The 20659-nt window shown below is 43.4% G+C and overlaps 1 pseudogene; it reads right to left on the bottom strand.

Annotated features, from left to right (window-relative positions):
* The window catches only part of LOC137349408 (zinc finger protein 585A-like), a 229568-nt pseudogene that overhangs the window by 128203 nt on the left and 80706 nt on the right, over positions 1-20659 (bottom strand).

The raw sequence follows: 20659 nt of genomic DNA, 5'->3' as shown, positions 1-20659 counted from the left end.
GAATGCACCTTCTCGAACTCCTGAGGCTTGCTTGTTCTCAAAGCAGTACTGATCATTTGCTGCCTTAAGGAGAGACATGTTCCTGTGAAAATGAGGGATAGAAATGGCAAGATTAGGGAACCATGGATGACAGGTGAAATTGTGAGACTAGCTAAGAGGAAAAAGGAAGCACACATAAGGTCCAGACGGCTGAAGAAAGACGAAGCTTTGAAAGAATATCGGGAATGTTGGACCAATCTGAAACGAGGAATTAAGAGGGCTAAAAGGGGTCATGAAATATCTTTAGCAAACAGGGTTAAGGAAAATCCCAAAGCCTTCTATTCATATATAAGGAGCAAGAGGGTAACTCGAGAAAGGATTGGCCCACTCAAGGACAAAGGAGGAAAGTTATGCGTGAAGTCAGAGAAAATGGGTGAGATTCTAAACGAGTACTTTGCATCGGTATTCACCGAGGAGAGGGACATGACGGATGTTGAGGTTAGGAACAGATGTTTGATTACTCTAGGTCAAGTCGGCAGAAGGAGGGAGGAAGTGTTGGGTATTCTAAAAGGCATTAAGGTGGACAAGTCCCTAGGTCCGGATGGGATCTATCCCAGGTTACTGAGGGAAGTGAGAGAGGAAATAGCTGGGGCCTTAACAGATATCTTTGCTGCATCCTTAAACACGGGTGAGATCCCGGAGGACTGAAGAATTGATAATGTTTCCCCTTGTTTAGGAAGGGTAGCAGGGATAATCCAGGTAATTAGAGACCGTTCAGCCTGACGTCAGTGGTAGGGAAGCTGCTGGAGAAGATACTGAGGGATAGGATCTATTCCCATTTGGAAGAAAATGGGCTTATCAGTGACAGGCAACATGGTTTTGTGCAGGGAAGGTCATGTCTTACCAACTTAATAGAATTCTTTGAGGAAGTGACAAAGTTGATTGATGAGGGAAGGGCTGTAGATGTCATATACATGGACTTCAGTAAGGCGTTTGATAAGGTTCCCCATGGTAGGCTGATGGAGAAAGTGAAGGCGCATGGGGTCCAAGGTGTACTCGCTAGATGGATAAAGAACTGGCTGGGCAACAGGAGACAGAGAGTAGCAGTGGAAGGGAGTTTCTCAAAATGGAGACGTGTGACCAGTATTGTTCCACAGGGATCTGTGCTGGGACCACTGTTGTTTGTGATATACATAAATGATTTGGAGGAAAGTATAGGTGGTCTGATTAGCAAGTTTGCAGACGACACTAAGATTGTTGGAGTAGCAGATAGTGAAGGGGACTGTCAGAGAATACAGCAGAATATAGATAGATTGGAGAGTTTGGCAGAGAAATGGCAGATGGAGTTCAATCAGGGCAAATGCGAGGTGATGCATTTTGGAAGATCCAATTCAAGAGTGAACTATACAGTAAATGGAAAAGTCCTGGGGAAAATTGATGTACAGAGAGATTTGGGTGTTCAGGTCCATTGTTCCCTGAAGGTGGCAACGCAGGTCAATAGAGTGGTCAAGAAGGCAGACGGCATGCTTTCCTTCATCGGACGGGGTATTGGGTACAAGAGTTGGCAGGTCATGTTACAGTTGTATAGGACTTTGGTTCGGCCACATTTGGAATACTGCGAGCAGTTCTGGTCGCCACATTACCAAAAGGATGTGGATGCTTTGGAGAGGGTGCAGAGGAGGTTCACCAGGATATTGCCTGGTATGGAGGGCGCTAGCTATGAAGAGAGGTTGAGTAGATTAGGATTATTTTCATTAGAAAGACGGAGGTTGAGGGGGGACCTGATTGAGGTGTACAAAATCATGAGAGGTATAGACAGGGTGAATAGCAAGAAGCTTTTTCCCAGAGTGGGGGATTCAATTACTCGGGGACACGAGTTCAAAGTGAAAAGGGAAACGTTTAGGGGGGATATGCGTGGAAAGTTCTTTACGCAGAGGGTGGTGGGTGCCTGGAACGCGTTGCCAGCGGAGGTGGTAGATGCGGGCACGATAGCGTCTTTTAAGATGTATCTAGACAGATACATGAACGGGCAGGAAGTACAGAGATACAGACCCTTAGAAAATAGGCGACATGTTTAGATAGAGGATCTGGATCGGCACAGGCTTGGAGGGCTGAAGGGCCTGTTCCTGTGCTGTAATTTTCTTTGTTCTTTGTTCTTTGTTCGTAAAGACACACTGCACACATCCACCCCCCGCGACCCAAAAAAAAATAAGTAGGATCATAACATCTCCACCCCTGGTGGAATGAAATACCATTCCGATAATGCGTTTCATTACAATGTAAAAAATGAAATTGCAAAAACAAATGATAACACATTTTCGTCCACATTTACAGATATACACTTTTCAAGAATATTGGAACGACAGCAACAAGTTCCACCAGAACATTTTCAGTTTCAATTTTTTCAAAGATTGTCCCAATTAACCCATTTCAAATTTCCAAGCATAGTCTTCCAGCTGTTTCGTGCTTTCCTTCCAAGTGTCCTATTGTCCATCACTTCAGCCAGGTGCACTGCAGAGCTCGGAGCACTGACCTCTACTGGGTTCACTATTCTCTGAGAAGTTTCTTGAGTACCCCTTAACCTGTGTGGCATCACGTGACACTGGAAAAACCCAGTCCTGGGTAACAGAAGCTGATCTTGTCTTACCCTGGGGTGTCAAAGGAATTTGACAGTATCCCTCCAACACATCTGTCTCTTTAAGACATATGGTGTTGTCCACTCTGTCCATGCAGTACTTTAAATGATAATTTGGGCAGGAGTCTGCCTTCTTGACCACCATGACCTTTCTTTAGTCTAGGCAAGTTAGTGCAATCCCACCAGGTTTAGGCATCAAGACCACCTGCGAATTCCAGCTGTACTGGACTGCATTGGACTCTGCTTCCACTTGGGCTGGTCTATCTGGACCTAAACGACAAGGATGTTGTTTTAAAGGAATGGTTCCCCCTACACCCACATCATTTGTACATCCTGGCTTATCCCTACAAGCTTTTTGAAACTATGTGAAAAAAAAACTGTTCAGTCTTCACGCCGCTTTTCCTCTTAGTGCAAAAGCATTTTGTCTAACTTTCCTACATATTCTGTATTTCACTAATAGGATAGTTGGTGGTTAAATCTGAGAATTTACGAGGCCTGCCTTTGCCTCATCCTCACAATCCGTTTCCTTGTCAACAGTCCTGTTTAACTGAAATACCTGTATTGGCTTATCCTCCTCCTTGTGGGAATATTGTTTGAGCATATTAATGTGACACAACCAGTTCTCCCGGTGATCAGGGGTGTCAATAAAGTAACCTACCTTATCCAATCTTTTGATCAATCTATATGGGCCAGTGAACCATGCTTTTAATGGTTGTCCCTGTAATGTAACCACTAAACTAATCAAACAACTTCCCTTCCTGGCCCTCGTGCTAACTGACATTGTAAACAGTTTCCTTTCCTCAGTTACTTCCTGCTCCCTTTTAAAACTGTCATTATCACCCACCTCCTCAAAACCTCCACCCTCAACCTCTCTGTCCTTGTAAACTACCACCTCATCTTCACCCTCTCATTCCTTTCCAAAGTCACTGAATGTCTTTTTGCCTCCAATCCGTGTCCACCTTTCCCAGAATTCCATGTTTGAACCTTTCCAATCAGGTTTCCATCACACAGAACTGAAACAGCTCGAATCCATGTCACAAAGGACATTCTCTGTGCATGTGGGGCACCATCGCTCCTCAAACATCTTAACCTCCCAGTCGACCACACCATCCTCCAACGCCTCTCCTCCACTGTTCAGCTGAATGGGACTGACCTCCCTTGGCGCCATTCAGATCTATCCAATCATAGCCAAAGAATCTCCAGCAATGGTTTCTCTTCTCACCCCATTAACTTTCAAGGTTCCCAAGAATCTATCGATAGCCGCCTCTATCCCCCATTTATCAGCTGCCCCTCAGTGACATCATCCAAAGACATGACATCAGGTTCCACATGTGTGCTGATGTCACATATCTCTCCATCACCACCACCTCTCTTGACTCCTCCAGTGTTTCTGTGTTGTCAGCCTCCTTGTCTATTCTAATGCTCTTCTGATTGACCCCCACCCCCACCCTGCATAAACTGCAGCTCATTCAAACTCTGCTGCTGTTTACTCCAAGCATCACAAATTTCCACTCATCCATCATTACTGAGCTTACTGATCTACAATGGCTCCAGGTCCTCTAATGTCCCCATTTTAAAATTCTCATCTCATGTTCAAATCTCTTCAAGGCCTCACCCCTCCCTGTATCTGTAATCTCCTCCAGCCGAACAACCCTCAGAAAACTCTGCATTCCTCCAACTCTGACCTCTTACACATCCCTCACTTTCTTTCTGTCCCATTGCCTGTGCCTTCAGTCACCGGCCCGAAGCTCAGGAATTTCGTCCTCACACCTTTCTGCCAGTCCACATCTCTCCTCCTTTGAGACCCTACTAAAAACCTACGTTTTTGACCAAGCTTTTAGTCAGTCATTCTAATTATCCTTCTTTGGCTCAGTGTCAATTTTTGTCTGATTTTTCTATTTATGTTCTGAGATGCACCTTCAGACACTCTCCTACTTTAAAGATACAGTGTAAATGAAAGGCATTTTTCAATCCCATTGTAACAGACTGGGGAAGCCAGTATTAAAATAATATTTGGGTATAATGAAGTAAAGTCATAGATCGGCCATGATCTCATTGAATAGCAGAACAGACTCGAGAGGCTAAAAGGCCGATTCCTGTTTCTATGTCCCGAATAGACTTGGACTGAAACACAACTGATGAATGGAAAGTCATGGGAGAACTGGGGAGAAGGCACTGCAACTGGAAACAAGCAGGTGAGCAGAGTTAGAGAGTGGGGTAAGTCTGGGGAGAATGTACATATAGAACTGGAGCAGGCCATTCAGCCCCTCAAACCCGCTGCAGATCCTGCCTCATCAATTAGTCTCCACTTATCTTGAAGAAATTAATATTTCTTGAAGATATATCCAAATATTAAACTTCAGCCCAGTTACTGGGATAATCAACATCAGCAAAAACAAACCCCAACTATCAGAATGAAAATGGTTCAGTCCTGGATGTGATTAACAGCAGCAATAACAGCAGAATCCAAACCCTGCAGTCACTTGTGAACCTCAGCAGGTTGATTGGCTGAGCGAATCCCCTTCCACACTCAGAGCAGGTGAACGGTCTCTCCTCAGTGTGAACTCGCTGGTGCTGCATCATGTGATTTTTGCTTTTCAAACTCTTCTCAGTCAGAACATTTAAAAGATTCTTATCAGTGTGAAGAAGTTGGTGTGAATTGAGGTTGGTTAACAAGTGAATCCCTTCCCACACTCATTGCAGGTGAACTGTCTCTCCCCAGTGTGAAGCTGCTGGTGTTCATTGAGGTTAGATGAGTGAATGAATCCCTTCCCACACATGGAACAGGTGAATGGTCTCTCCTCTGTGTGAACTCGCTGGTGTGACAGCAGGTGGGAATCCCTTCCCACACACAGGGCAGGTTAACAGCTTTTCCCCAGTGTGATTGTGTTGATGAGTCGAGTTCAGATGGGTAATTGAATCCCTTCGCACAGTCCCCACATTTTCAAGGTTTCTCCATGGTGCAGATGTCCTTGTGTCTCTCCAAGTTGGATGATCAGTTGAAGCCTCATCTGCACACAGAACACGTGTATGTTTTCTCCCCTCTGTGAATGGTGTAATGTCTTTTCAGGCTGTGGAACTGGTGAAAGCTCAGTCACAGTCAGTGCACTGGAACACTCTCACTCGGGTGTGGGTGCCTTGCAGTTTTTCCAGTCACACTGATGTTTGAAATCTTTTCCCACAGACAGAACAAACATTTCTTGTTCCACATTCAAAGTCCGATGATATTCAGGTGCTGATGAATCGAATGATTCTTTCAGATCTTGATGTGATGCTTGGTTTAAGATTTCCCGTCTGCTAATCCTTCTCTTCTAATACCCTGTTATAAAGGAGGTTATAAAGGTCATCACTCTAAGTACAGGATAGAAATTCAGAGCAGACAATTCCAGCTTCAATGCAACATTTTTCCTCTTTTGTTCCCCAAAGCTGTAAATCCCCGTCTCACAGCTCTCCCTCCTCCCTGGGCATCAAACCAATGGCATCATCTGCACGATTTCTTTGCTCCGCTGACAGTTTTCTCCCTCCCTCTACTCTGGCTGGGTTCAGTATTCCAGCCCCTGTTTGCTGAGTGAGAAACAAATCAAAGAATCAATGATTTTCCCTCCTGCTCACTGGGACATTGAAGCCCCGCCCACTCTCAGTGCCGGCAATAAGATGGAGACGCATGCGCATCTCTCTCTGCTCAAGATGGCGGCGCCTAAACCTTCCTGCCTTCCTTCAGAGAGGTAGCAGCCGTTAACCTGGGCAACTCAGGGAATACCCCGGAGCCGCAAATGCTGGAACTGGAGCTACTTATTCGGGGCTTGAGGCCTACACCAGGTGTTTTTGAAGCCTCTCCGGCCGCCCGCCGGTCCTCCTGTGCCCCATCAACTCTTACCAGCTGCAAATGCGGCACCAGAGATCTCACACGGCTGTGATCATACAGACAATGCGCATGCTCGAAATACTGGCTAGAACTGCGCCTGCGCGCTGAGCTCCTGTGGAATGAATAGGGCATATTCGTAGATCGCTGGGAATGCTGGGTGACAGTCCCGCCATTGGAAGCACAAATTAATGCTTACAAATTACATTCTGTGGTCGGATTGTAATTAAATTATTGGACTGACCTTCCAAGATGGCTGTGTCTAAGGGAATTATTGCGTGATTGAGGGAGTATGACCATGACTGAGAGTCTTTCAGTGTGTACGTGGAGTGGATAGAGATTTTTTCACTGTTAACAATACCCTCGAAGATCCTGATCATGTTGCTGTCAACCAGGCAGTGTGGGAAAAGACAGAGGGATATTTTTGACTGAAGCAGGCCCGGAATGTATGAGATGCTCAATAATTTTCTCACCCCAGCAAAACTAAAGGACACGCTACTGAAGGACATTTTGATTAAGCTTGAGCAGCATTACAATCCGAAACCATTGAAGATTGCAGAAATCTATCAGTTTGGAACAAGGAATCAGCTGCCCAATGAGGACATTGGGGAGTTTATTGTGGCCTTCCAAAAGCTGTCACTTCATTGTAAATTTTGGAGAATTTCAAGAGCGTGTGTTGTGTGACAGATTTGGTTGCAGATTAAAGAGTGAGCACATTCACAGTAAGTTGATGACATTGCCAAAGGTGAGTTTTGACATAGCTTTTCAAACAGCACTGTCCATGGACATGGCTGAATTTGACTCGAGAGAAGTGAGAGTTAACAACCGTCAGTCATCTGCTGAAGTAAATAAGCTGCATATGAGTAAGCAGAAGGTCCCAATGACGGCAACTGGTGGTGTTCATGTGGGTGTTGCTAGTAAGAAAACGGGAGGAGGCCATCAGGGTAGCAGTGGTTAAATAAAATCCTGTTACCGGTGCTGAGGCCAACATTGAGCCCAGAATTGTCCCGTTGTGAAGGCAGAGTGCTATAGCTGCAAGAAGAAGTGTTATCTTGCCAAGGCATGTCGCAAGAAGGTCATCGGTGAAAACACAGGCAGGAGGAAACATCATTCACTGCATATGGTTGTCAAACAGCAGCAGGTTGATGAGGTATCATTTGAGATCCATGTGATCAGATGCACAAGGATGTCCAATGAAAATTCACAGAGCATCGTGGTCCAAGTATCGTTGGATGAAGCTCCAATAAACTGCAGCAACTCACTAAGGCTCCTTCGACAGCACCTTCCAAACCCGCGACCTCGACCACCTATAAAGACAAGGACAGCAGATGCATGGGGACACCACCGCCTGCAAGTTTCCTTCCAAGCCACACACCATCCTGACTTGGAGCTATGTCACCATTGCTTCATTGTCACTGGGTCAAAATCCTGGAACTCTCTTCCAACAGCACTGTTGGTGTCCCTAAACCCCAATGACTGCAGCAGTTCAAGAAGGAAGCTCACCACACCATCACCTTCTCAAGGGCAATTAGGGATGGGCAAAGAATGCTGACCTTGCCAGCGATGCCCACGTCCCACAAACGACTAAATACAACATGGAGGTCAACACAGGTGCATCAGTTCGTATAATTTCAGAGTCGCTGTGTCGTGAAAAGTTGAGTCAACATCCCCTGGAAAAATCACGAGTAGAGTTAAACAGTTATGGAGGAGAGAATATTTCCCAAATTGGAAGTGTATTGGTTGTGGTCACATACAATGAGCAGTGTGCAAAATTGACCATCATTGTTGTGAAAGGTGAAAAACCAGCCTTGTTTGGAAGAAACTGGTTAGCAGCACTTAAGTTAAATATGAGCGAGCTTTTTTGTATTGAGGTGACATTCATATCTCAACATGAAGTACCCTACGGTGTTCAGTGAAATCAGCAAATCAATTCAAGGGTACAAGGCTAACATACAAGCTCAGGAGAATGCAAGGTCAGTGTATTGTCAGCTGCATCCAGTACCCTATGCTCTAAGAGAGGAGGTGAAGCAAGAACTGAAATGACTTGAGACTGAGAACAATATCTCTAAGGTACAGCAGAGTAATTGTGCTATTCCCATAGTGGTAGTACCAAAGTCAGATGGTAGTGCAAGAGTATGCTCTGAGCATAAGGTAACCTTCAACAGATACTGGAATGTAATCCACCCAATAACTTGACAAACATGGAGCATCTGTTCACGATGTTGACAGGAAGCCAGACTTTTTCGAATTTCGATCTGACAAATGCCTATCTGCAGCTTGAGTCAGACGCTGAGTCGAAGTCATTCTTGACTATCGTAACACACATGGGTCTATTTCAGTTTCACAGGCTGCCATTTGGTGTTTCTTCAGTCCGTGGAATTTTCCAAAGGGTGAGGAACCAAATTTTGTCAGGAATGGAGCTGGTAGTGTGTTATTTGGATGACAATCATATTCGTGCTCCAAACAAGCAAACCTTTGACGGCAGATGAAAGAGGTGTACCAACGCTTGGAAAAGCATGGAGTTCAGATGACAGAACACAAATGTGAAATGTTTCAAAATTCTGTAATGCACTTGGGTCACAAAGTAGACAAGAACGGGTTGCATGCTGCCAAGTGTAAAGATCAAGTAATTAGAAATGCGTCACACCCTCAGAACACAGCTGATCTCAGATCTTTTTTGAACCTCATAAATTACTGCGGTAAATTCATACCAGATCTGGCAACATTATTGCATCCATTGAATGAACTCTTGAGGAAGGGTTTCCGTGGAATTGGACAAAGGAGGGTGATGAGGCATTCAAATTGTGTAAAAGTCAACTTGTAGAGGGTGTGATGCTTATGCATTACGATGTGCTCAAAGAGATTGAACTAGCATGTGATTCCTCTCCATGCAGAGCAGTTTTATTTTACTCATTCCTGGGATGTGGCCTTCAGACGAAGACGAGTTTCCAGTCACAGCAGATGACATTAGTAGAACAACTCGTATGGGCTCCATATTGGCAAAGGGTATACCACTATATCACAAATGGGTGGGAAACACAGATACTGGATTTAGAATACAGGCCATTTTTTATGCATAAGAATGAGTTGTCGGTTGATCAAATTTATGTCATGTGGGGAGCTAGAGTTGTAATCCCTGGAAAGTACATATTGCAGTTGCGATGTGATCTTCATGATGATCACTTAGGGATGTGTTTGAAGAAGAGTCTAGTGTGGCCAGAGTTAGAGAAAGACATTGGAAACATAGTGAAATAATCTGGAACATGTCAAGCAGTAGAAAGGAAGCCGCCATCGGTACCTTTTCAGCCATGGAAATGGGCAGCTAGAGTGTGGCAGAGGCTGCACATAGATTTTACAGAATTAGAAGGACAGCAGATGTTCATTGAGAAAGAGACATTCGAAGTGGGTTGAGGGGTTTCCGATGAATCGAGGAACAACTGGCAAAACTCCAAATATTTTGTGTAGTTTGTTTTCTGCTTATGGGTTCCCAGAGGAAACTGTGTCTGAAAACAGACCTTAGTTTTCTTCATTACAGTTTTCATAATTCATGAGAACAAATGGTGTAAAACACAGGAGAGTTCCACTGTATCATCCTGCTTCCAAAGGAGCAGCAGAGCACACAGTGCAGATTGTTAAGCATGCTCTTGTCAAGCAAATGCTGGATATCAATCTGAACAGAAGTCAGTTATCATTGGATCACAGACTGCTGAACTTTCTGTTTATCTATTGTAACACCCATCACACTGCTACCAGCATAACGCCAGCTGAATTGTTTCATGGCTGGCAGCCGAGAACGAGGTTTTCATTGCGGAAGCCACATTTAACACTGTTAGTAGAAGAGAAACAATCAAGACAGAAAGAGAGTCATGAGAGAGCTAGAGTGGGAGAAAGAAGTCTGAAGTTGAACCAGAAGGATAGATTGAAGAATCATCATCACAAGTGGTTGAAGTGGTGACCAGTGATAGTGGGAGAAGATGTGGTCCTCGCACATATTTAGTTAAGATGTTTGGTAGTGGAAAGGTTAGGTTTGTACATATAGATCATGGTTTACCTTCAGAGGTTCACAAAAAAGAGGGAAGTTGGGTAAAATCAAATGAGTCGAATGAATCAGATAGTTTGGTTATGAGTTGAGCACCAATAGTTACTCAAACAGAAATCATGCCAGAAACTCGTGCAAGAGAAAGTCCGAGGTCAGATCTAAGGCAGATACAGAGAGACATCTCTGATGAAGTGGAAATTTCAATTGTAGCTCAACGTCAAAATCAGCCTCTGTTGGAGAAACCTCTCCTCAGACACAGTCCAAGATAGGTAACGGACTTCCCACAAGTTCTGGAAATTTGAGTCAGGATAGAAGGTGCCAGAGAATTGGAGAGTGGCTAATGTGACACCCTTATTGAAGAAATGTGTAAAGACAGTACGAGCAACTATAGGCCAGTTAGTTTAACATCAGTGGTGGGTAAGATTTTCGAAACAATAGTCAGGGAAAATATCAATTTACACGTAGAGAGGTTCAAGTTAATTAAGGATAGTCGGCATGGATTTGTAAAAGACAGATCATGCATGCCTAATTTAAATGAATGTTTTGATGAAGTAGCAGGGAAAGTTGATGAAGGGAATGTGTTGAATGTTGTTTTACGGATTTTAAGAAAATATTTCACAAGGTACCACATTAAAGGTTTGCTAACAAAATTGTGGCTCATGGAAAAGGGGGTTCTGTGTCCAATTGATAAAATAATGGCTGACGGACTGAAAACAGCCAGTCAAAGGAAATGGTTGTTTTTCAAACTGGAGGATAGGAGACAGAGGTGTTCCCCAAGGGTCAATGCTGGGACCACTGTTTTTGTTTTACTTTATATAAATGACTTGAATCTTGGAATACAAAGTAGAATATCAACATTTGCTGATGACACCAAACCTGGAGCTGCAGAAAACAGTGAGCATGATATGAACAGTCTGCAACAGGACATAGATAGGCTAGCAGAATGGACAGAAAGGTGGCAGATGGAAGTTTATACTGACAAGTGTGAGGTGATTCTTTTTCCAGAAGGATTCGGGAGAGGCAATTTAGACGTAATGGCATAGTTCTAAAGAGTGTGCAGGAACAGAGGGACCTGGGGTTGCAGGGGCAGAGATCCTTGAAGTTGGCAAGACATATTGAGAGAATGGTGAATAAAGCACATGGAATCTTGGGCTTTATAAATAGAAGTATTCAGCACAATTATTGTGAATCTCTCTGTAATGCATGTTTAGGCCTCAACTGGAGTACTGCGTCTCGTTCTGGCCAAAGCATTTCAGGAAGTATGAGAGGGTCCTTGAGAGGGTGCAGAGGAGATTTATCTGAATGGTTCTGGGGATGGAGGATTTTAGTTTCTCAGTTAGGTTGGAAGAGCTGGGTTTGTTCTCCTTCGAACAAAGGAGATTGAGGGGAGATTTAATAGAAGTGTACCAGATTATGACAGGCTTAGATACGTTGGACAAGGAAAAACTGTTCCCATTAACAAATGCTACCAGAAGTCTGGGAAACAGCTTGCAACATCTGGGGGGAAAAGATGCAGGGGGAATATGAGGAAGTCCTGTTTTTACATAGCAAGTGGTAATAACATGGAACTCGCTGCCCACAAGGGTGGTGGAAGGAGAAATGATCAATAACTTCGAGAGGAAGTCTGAGGAAAACATACGCTTGCAGGGCTGCGTGTATCGACACCTTGCCTTGTGTTATTTTTTGCCCCACCTCCGCTTTATTTGCTTAAAACTGGCGACAGCTCTAACCTTGGTCAGTTCTGAGGAAAGGTCACAGACCTGAAGCATTAACGTTGCTTCCCTCTCCACTGATGCTGCCAGACCTGTTGGATATTTCCAGCATTTTGTTTTTAAATTACCGTTATTGAGGCTGACTGCACAGATCCCTGCAGAGCCAGCATGGACCGAAATGTCTCCTTCTGTGCTGCAAATGACTATGATGTTCAGCAGTGTGCTCATGACAAGTGGCTCCTCTTCCTGTGATGTCATCTCACAATTATTTTTTTCTCCACTTCTGGTCAGTTCAGACTCACTGATCACAGCTCTCTTCACTGCTGAGCTGCTTCACATTGCTCCCTGTCTCTAAAATTTGTGCTCTAGGTAAAGCTCGAACTCACAGCCTTGGCATTACTCGCTAATTGCACTGCTGTATAAGTACCACGCGTTAACCAACTGCGCCACTGGAACCCCAGTTTAATATATTTAACATGGTGAACTGCAGGCCAGTTAGCCTAACATCAGTGGTCGGGAAAATGCTCTCATCGATGTTCAAGGAAGTCTGAACGAGCACTTAGAAAATCATAGTCTGATCAAACAAAGTCAACATGGTTTTACGAAAGGGAAATCTTGCTTGACAAATTTATTACAGAATTCTGAGGATGTAACTAGAAGGGTAGATAAAGGGGAACCAGGAAATACCAGGAACCAGGAGTTACTCGGGATGGTGTCCTAGGCCCAACCATCTTCAGATGCTTCATCAATGAATTTCCCTCCATCATAAGTTCAGAAGTGGGGATGTTCACCGATAATTGAATAAAGTTCAGTACCATTCTCGATGCCTCACATTCTGAAGCAGTCCAGGTCCACATGCAACAACACCTGGACGACATTCAGTCTTGGGCTGATAAGTGGCAAGTAACATCCACACCACCCAAGTGCCAGGCAATTATCATCTCCAACAACAGAGCATCTAAACATCTCCCCCTGACATTCAATGGCATTATCATCGCTGAATCCCCCACCACCAACATCCTGGGGATCAGCCTTGCCCAGAAACCTGAAACAGCGATAAACATACTGTGGCTGCAAGAGTTGGTCAGGGGCTGGAAATTCTGCAACTCATCTTCCAACTCCCCAAAATCTGTCCACCATCGAGTAGTCAGAAGTCAGGAGTGTGATTGAATATTCTCCTCTTGCCTGCATAATTTCAGTCACAACAGTACTCCAGAAGTTCAACACCAGCCAAGACGAAACAACCTGCTTCATCACCACCCTATCTGCCATCTTAAATGTTCACTTCCTCCAGTACGATGCACAGTGGTAGAAGTGTGTATCATATAAAAGATGTACTGCAGCAATTCACCAATGCTCCTTTCACAACTCCTTGCAAACTCGCAACCAGTATCACCCAGAAGTACAAAAGCAGTAGATGCATGGGAACACCACCACCTGCATGCCTCCCTCCAAGTCACACAACATCCTGACTTGGAACTATATTGCTGAGTCAAAATCCTGGAACTCCCTCCCTAACAGCACTGTGCATGTACCTCACCATATGGACTTCAGCGGTTAAATAGGCAGCTCACTACCACCTTCCCAAGTGCAATTAGGGATGGGAAGTAAATGCCAGCATTGCCAGGGACCCTCATATCCCAATAACGAATAAGAAATAGAATGGATAATTATCTGAGGAAAAAAATGTGCAGAGCTGCATGGAAAAGGCGGGTGTGTTGGACCAGCTGAGTTGCTCTTGCAGAGAGTCAGCATAAATATGAAGGGCAGAAACACCTCCTTCTGTGCTGTAACAATTTTATGATTCAATTCTATTCTTTTATATAAAGGAGACGTTTTGCTCCAACTACACAATCAGCTGGTTAGACCACACCTGGAATACTGTGTATAGTTTTGGTCTCAGCCCTTTATAAAGGATACACATTGGCCTTGGAAACAGGGCAGTGAAAATTCACCATAATGTAGCCAAGGCTCTCATGGTTAAATTCTGAGGTGCGATTCATTCAAGCAGGCCTGTATTCCTTGGAATATCGGAGGTTAATGGGTGATTTGATTAAGTATTTTAGGATTAGGAAATGAATTAGTAGGGGAAATAGAGAGAAACTTCTTTTTTCTCTTGTTGCTTTAAATGTGGTGCATTGTGCTCTCATCTTGAATCTAAGAATAACGGAATTATAGAACGTTTAAGGTACAGAAAGAGGCCACTTGGCCCATTGCATCTGTGCAGCCAAAAAATGATCCACCCCTTCTATTCCCACCTTCCAGCATTTGGTTAGTAGCCCTGAAGATTATGACACTTGAGATGCATATCTAGACTCCTCTTAAATGAGTCGAGCGTTTCTACCTCAACTACCCTTTCAGGCAGTGAGTTCCAGACCCCCACCAGCCTCTGGATGAAAAGATTGTTCCTCATCTCCCCTCTAATTTTTGTACCAATCACTTTAAATCTATGCCCCGAGTCACTGACCTCTCTGCTAAAGTAAATAGGCCATTCACCTCCACTCAACCCAGGCCCCTCAACATTTTGTACATTTCAATCAGATCTCCCCTTAGCCATCTCTGTTCCAAGAACAACCTCAAAATAAAGTAACAGCCCCATTTCCCAAAGCATTTCTAAAGATTCACAAAGCTGGAGACTAGATTTTCCTTTTGGTACCTTTCGATTTTACACACTCCCAAGTGCAAATACTTTCCAAAACAGCCTCACGGTCCTTCACCTTGCATCATGTCCAGGGATGAGGAAATGCAGTTATGTGGAGATTCAGGACACGTGGCGGCCAAATACAAAGCAGCTGGAAGCAGGAAGGCCACCAGACAAAGGACTGGAAGTAGAGTAAGTGCTGCAATCTGTGTGATGAGGACACCTGGACAAGACATACCCAAAAACGGAGCCTCAGTTACACACAGGCAGAAATAATCAAGGTGGAACAGGAGGAAGGAACAGCAAACATGTCAGCTGCAAAGTTCCAAAATGTGAACCACATTGACTCAGAAATGACTGGGTAGGATTTGTCCTGCATTTTGTGTGCAGGACATACCTGAGCAATTTACACATTGCCATGTAGATGCCAGTATTGTAGCTGTACTGGAAAAGCTTGGCTAGGGGAGCGGCAAGTTCTGAAGCACAGGTCTTCACTTCCATTTTCGGAATGTTTTCAGGGCCTTTGCAGTATCTAATGCCTTCAACTGATTCTTGATATCACGTGGAGTGAATCATATTAGCTGACGATTGGCATCTGTGATGCTGGCGACATCAAGAGGAGACCAAGATGAAACATCCACTCAGCACTTTCGGCTGAAGATGGATGCAAATGCTTCAGTCTTGTCCTTTGCAGTGATGTGCTGGGCTCCCCTATCATTGAGGATGGGGATATCTGATGCAACCTGGTCATGCGTTATCCTCTTTAATACATCCTGAGCGTTCTTTACCCTATCTGATAGATCCTGACCCTTCCTTAAACACTTCGAATCTCCTTTAGCTCATGATCTTCTCTAATATGCTCTGTTATTTCTTTGATATACTCTGAGAGTCCCTTACTGTCACTGTACACACTTATAGTCTTTAGATCCTCTGGATAACATATTAACCCCTTATATTCCCTCTCAGCCTCTATAATCCCCATATCCTTGTGAATTCACGAAGAAACACGTAGAGTCTCTGAAACTATGAGAAAAGGGTTTTGAATGCCACAGATCGATGTGTGTGGAAACGGCTGACTTTACAGCGTGTGCAGAAAAATAAAGAGCAAACTTGTGTGTGAGAAGAACACAGAAAAGTTGTGGCTGGAGCTGCGCCCTTGGGGCAAGGAAACAATAAATAAAAGAAAACCGTTAACGTGAAAGCAGAAAATTAAAAACAGACAATGCTAGAAACATTCAGCAGGTCAGGCAGCATCTGTGGAGAGATATTCCTTTCACCAGGATACAATTATCCACTTTGATACTTCACATAGCTCAGATCTTACACTCTCCACATCTCCCTGCAATAAAGAGTTTGGGCTGAAATGATCTTTTTGTAGATTTGAGCAAACAGAGTAAGGCAGCAATACATAACTCCCCCACTGCGGCCTGGGGAAGGATGGAACTCAGATTCAGGAATCTTGGATGTATTGATAAAAGGAATAAAAGAACACATTCTTCTTCAACACAATAACCATGAGGATGGAATTCAAAACCATGTGTGCAGGTGTAATGGATTCATGGGCCGTCGACTGAACCTCTCGGTCACATCGTCCCGGGAACACGGCTCAGAAAGTTCTCATATTTCCTTCATTCTCATTACAAAGCCCTGGACTCAGAGAGCGCACAGCAAGAAAACTCACTTTTAATTATCAGTCATCAGTGCTAGAATTTAATCTCTATTAGCGTGGTTATGTGGATTTATGTTCCAGTCTTATGAGAGACGGAGTTTCCAATCCCAATGCTGTCATCATTTGTGTTATATCATCAGAAAAGTTGCTCAGATGGAAAGTTCGAAATAAAAGCAGGAGATGTTGGAAATATTCACCAGGTCTGTTAGTTTTCGTGGAAAGATCATCTTCACTAAAAAGATCTTTGTTTAACAATCCGTGTTAGACTATCACAGCTGATTGAGTGGGACTGTGACTGTATAATGGTGAATACTCTGTGTTGTGGTCACAGCAACACCGATCAAGACAGAGCTTGCTTTATGTCTTAAAGCGGCTGCAGTACCTGATAATGGAATGCAGCAAATAACCAATCTTTACTCCATGAAAATGTATTTCTTCCTGATGGATGAAAACTATTGTCTCCTTTTACATAATCGCACTTACACATGCCTGTGTTTCAGGCTCCAACATTCAAACCCACCTCTTCTCTCAGATTATTCCTTCCACTATTCATACTGATTTCCTTCCATTTTATTTTACTGCAGCTTAGCCGACTGTAACATTCACTTTCATGTTCTTAAAGCCTTTCTGGGTTACCACCGCTGATTCTAGGTTGCACATGCTCCATTCGCATCAATGTTCATTTGGACCTTGAACTCAGTCTATACATTTAGGTCTGAGTGACCGCTCAGCAGACACACACTACAAAAGCAGGACTGGACTGAGGAAGGACAGCGGCGGAATGTTGATAATATTTCTATGGGGATTCATCGGAGACAAGGAATGTGAATTGAGGAACTGGGTTTTGATTTCGTGGCAGTTTGTGTTTTTCTCATGAAATGTGTTCTTTGATGAAGTAACGGAGACATTTGATGAGGGCAGTGGTAATGTGGTTGCTGTTGTGGAGATGGATTTTCAAAAGTCATTTGGTGAAATCCCACATAATCAAATTGTTAGAAAAATTAAAGTGATGGAATTAAAGGACCAGTGACAGCCTGGATACATAATTATCTGAGGGATATAAAACAGAGAATAGTGAGAAGAGAAGAGGACTGATTTCCAGGGTGATGGGGAAATGCTGGATTGTGGGATTAAACTGACTGATCTTCCAAAGAGCCGGCACAGGCTTGGCAGGTCGAGAGGCTTCCTTCTGTGTTGTAAAATTCACTGATTCCATCATGTTAATTTTCACATCAAATGGGAGATGTCATGCAATTCAAGGTTCCCAGAATATGTGTAGTCTAAGGCAATTGGATGATGCATTGTACAGTGTTGTGATGGCCGAGCAGTTAAGGCGTTGGACTTAAAATCCAATGTGAGTTTTTCTGCGCAGGTATGAACCCTACTCACAGCGAAGTGAGTCCTATTTTCCTCGAGTAGGCTGCTCTATTTGCTGATTGGAAATGTTCAAATGTATCAATATCAATCAGATATTGTGGAAGCTGAACAAACGGTGAGATATAAACACAAAAATCAGCCTGTTGGAAGTGAAGAAAAGGGAGAAGCAATTGGCGAGCTTCTCTGGTGGTCGAATGGTTGGAGTTCAATGCACTTACTGCAACGACCTGGGTTCGATTCCTGGTCAGCAAATGGTCAGTAGTTGCTGCCCTGACAACTCACAAACATGACTTCCATTTAAAATAAAAGAAACAAGTAAATGGTCAGCACCTCTGGCCTTACCTGTGGAGAGAGAGAAACACAATTAAAGGTTCAGATCAGTGATTATGCACCAGAGCTGAAGAAGTCAGAGATGTGACAGGTCGATGACAGAGCTCGGAAAGTTAAAGGGAACATGTGAAGGGCTGTGACAAATCACAACCCAGAGTGATGTATTCTTTTAGTTTAGTTTAGTTTAGAGATACGGCACTGAAACAGGCCCTTCAGCCCACCAAGGGAGGATGGGGCAAGGAATATATGGATGGCAGACATTGGGCCAGCTTTTTCTGCTTGCTGTTCAAACTGCACAAATATCATTCCTGATCAACCAATCACAACTGCTCTGTCAGAGAATCACACTGGACTGAATGACCTCCTTCTGTGCTGTACCTTTCTGTAATTGTACGTTTGTCATTTCTATCACCAGCTTTGGAAGCAGACCTGCTGAATGACATTTTAAATGGTGCCAACCCTTCACTGCAGCTCAGCTCATCAAAACATTCACTGTTATCATCGGCCTGTTAGACATCTTCCTGAGTTACATCTGCTGAACAACATTAGCTTCTCGCAGCTCTGCTTTCTTCACATTGAAAGCCAGTGAGAAATTGTGCACAGTTTGAAATCTAAGCAACGGGTAAAAGATTGGAAGGAGAGTGTGACTGGGGATAATTGCTAATGGGAACAACTCTTGCACATTCCAGTATTCAGTATCTGGAAGAAGCAGGAAGATGAGATCACAGTGCTTATTTATCCTGTTATCTGCAAAATCCATTGCTTCTCAATGTCCTCCATCTTTCATTCACACTCCCTACTTTCCAGGGAAAGCTGGGATTCCTGAATTCGGTGTGTTCACATGAAGCAGCGAATTCATCTGGGAGCTGGAGGAACAGAGAGATCTGGAGAAAAAGCAATGATAGAAGAAGGAGATCCCACATGAAACTGGCAGAATTTGATGTGTGTCAGTTGTTTCTATTGATGTATGATGGCAACATGTTGCTTTGCACATTTTACAGGAGTCGCATTGATGAGGTTGGTGCATCTTGGAAATTGAAACTTGTACATCTGCAGCTTTATGCTCTTGTTAACACATTCGGTGCTGTCATTGCTTGAACGAGTCTTTTGTCTTCTTGCTCAACATTCGATTGTTTTAATGAGAAACCATTAGTGGTGAAAGTGGCCTGAAGTGAAGAAATAACAAAAGCAGCGTGGAGCAGCTAACTTGCAGTGAAGTCTGGCAAATTCACTGGTGCTCCAGTGATGAGAATTCTGTGCTTTTTCCACTGCAGACCTGGTTACATTCCCGGTCAGGGGATGAAACTTTCTTGCTGCTGTATGAACTGTCACAAAAAGAATGCATTACTTGCTGAATAAAAAGAATAAAAATCTCATTCGGGATAATATTTGTTCTTCTGTTCTCTTTGTTCTTTTTTTCTCTTTTGCCCCACCACACTTAATTGTCTTGAAATCTATTACATTTTTAACCTTTGCCAGTTCTGATGAAAGGTCACTGACTTGAAACGTTAACTCTGCTGCTCTCTCCACAGATGCTGCCAGACCTGCTGAGTATTTCCAGCACTTTTGTTTTTATTTCCGATTTCCAGCATCTGAAGTATTTTGCTTTTATATGAGGGTTGATGAGACTGACGTGCTTCATTTAGTCTTCATGGATTTGAGCAATACTTTTAACAAGGTCCAACATGGAAGAATGGTCATCAAATTAAAAGCTTATACGATATTAAGGCACCTGGCAAGTTGGATCCAAAATTGACTCAGTGGCAGGAATCGAAAGGTAATGGCAAAAGTGTATATTTGTGACTGTTAGCCTGTTCTCTGTGGGATTCTGACCTCTGGGGGAGCCTAAATTTGGGAGTCTCACTTTTTTTCTTCATCGGAGAATATTTGTTCTGAACTCTCTTTGCTCCTCATTGAATGCCTCCCACTGCTCTGACACTGATTTACCTTCAAGTAGCTGTTTCCAGTCCTCTTTTAACAAATCAAATCTCCGATTAGTAAAAGTGACCTTCTCACAATTTAAACTTTTAACTCTTGGTTTATCTGTATCCTTTTCTAACTATGCTAAATCTAACTGAATTATGATCACTGCCACTAAAATGCTTTCCCACTGATACCCCTTCCACCTACACAGATTTTGTCCTTAACACTACGTCCAGAACTGCCCCTTTTCTTGTTGGGTTTGCTCAGCATTGGCTAAAAATTCTCCTGAATGCACTGTAAGAATTTTGCTCCATCTATACTTTATGCACTTCAGAATCTTCAGAATTATACATAAATATTGAATCTTAATTTCCACATTGAGAAACATTGGATTGAATATGATGCAGCTATAAAGCAGTGTCATTGAGCAACACGAAAGGAAATCAGCATTAAATTAAGTTAAAACTACAATTATCTATCACTGTGTAGTGT

The sequence above is a fragment of the Heterodontus francisci genome, chromosome 34 (genome assembly GCF_036365525.1).
Source record: "Heterodontus francisci isolate sHetFra1 chromosome 34, sHetFra1.hap1, whole genome shotgun sequence".
In the NCBI taxonomy this organism is placed as follows: domain Eukaryota; kingdom Metazoa; phylum Chordata; class Chondrichthyes; order Heterodontiformes; family Heterodontidae; genus Heterodontus; species Heterodontus francisci.
Note: the sequence above shows the minus strand (reverse complement) of the source record. Positions and strands in the feature narration are given on the sequence as shown.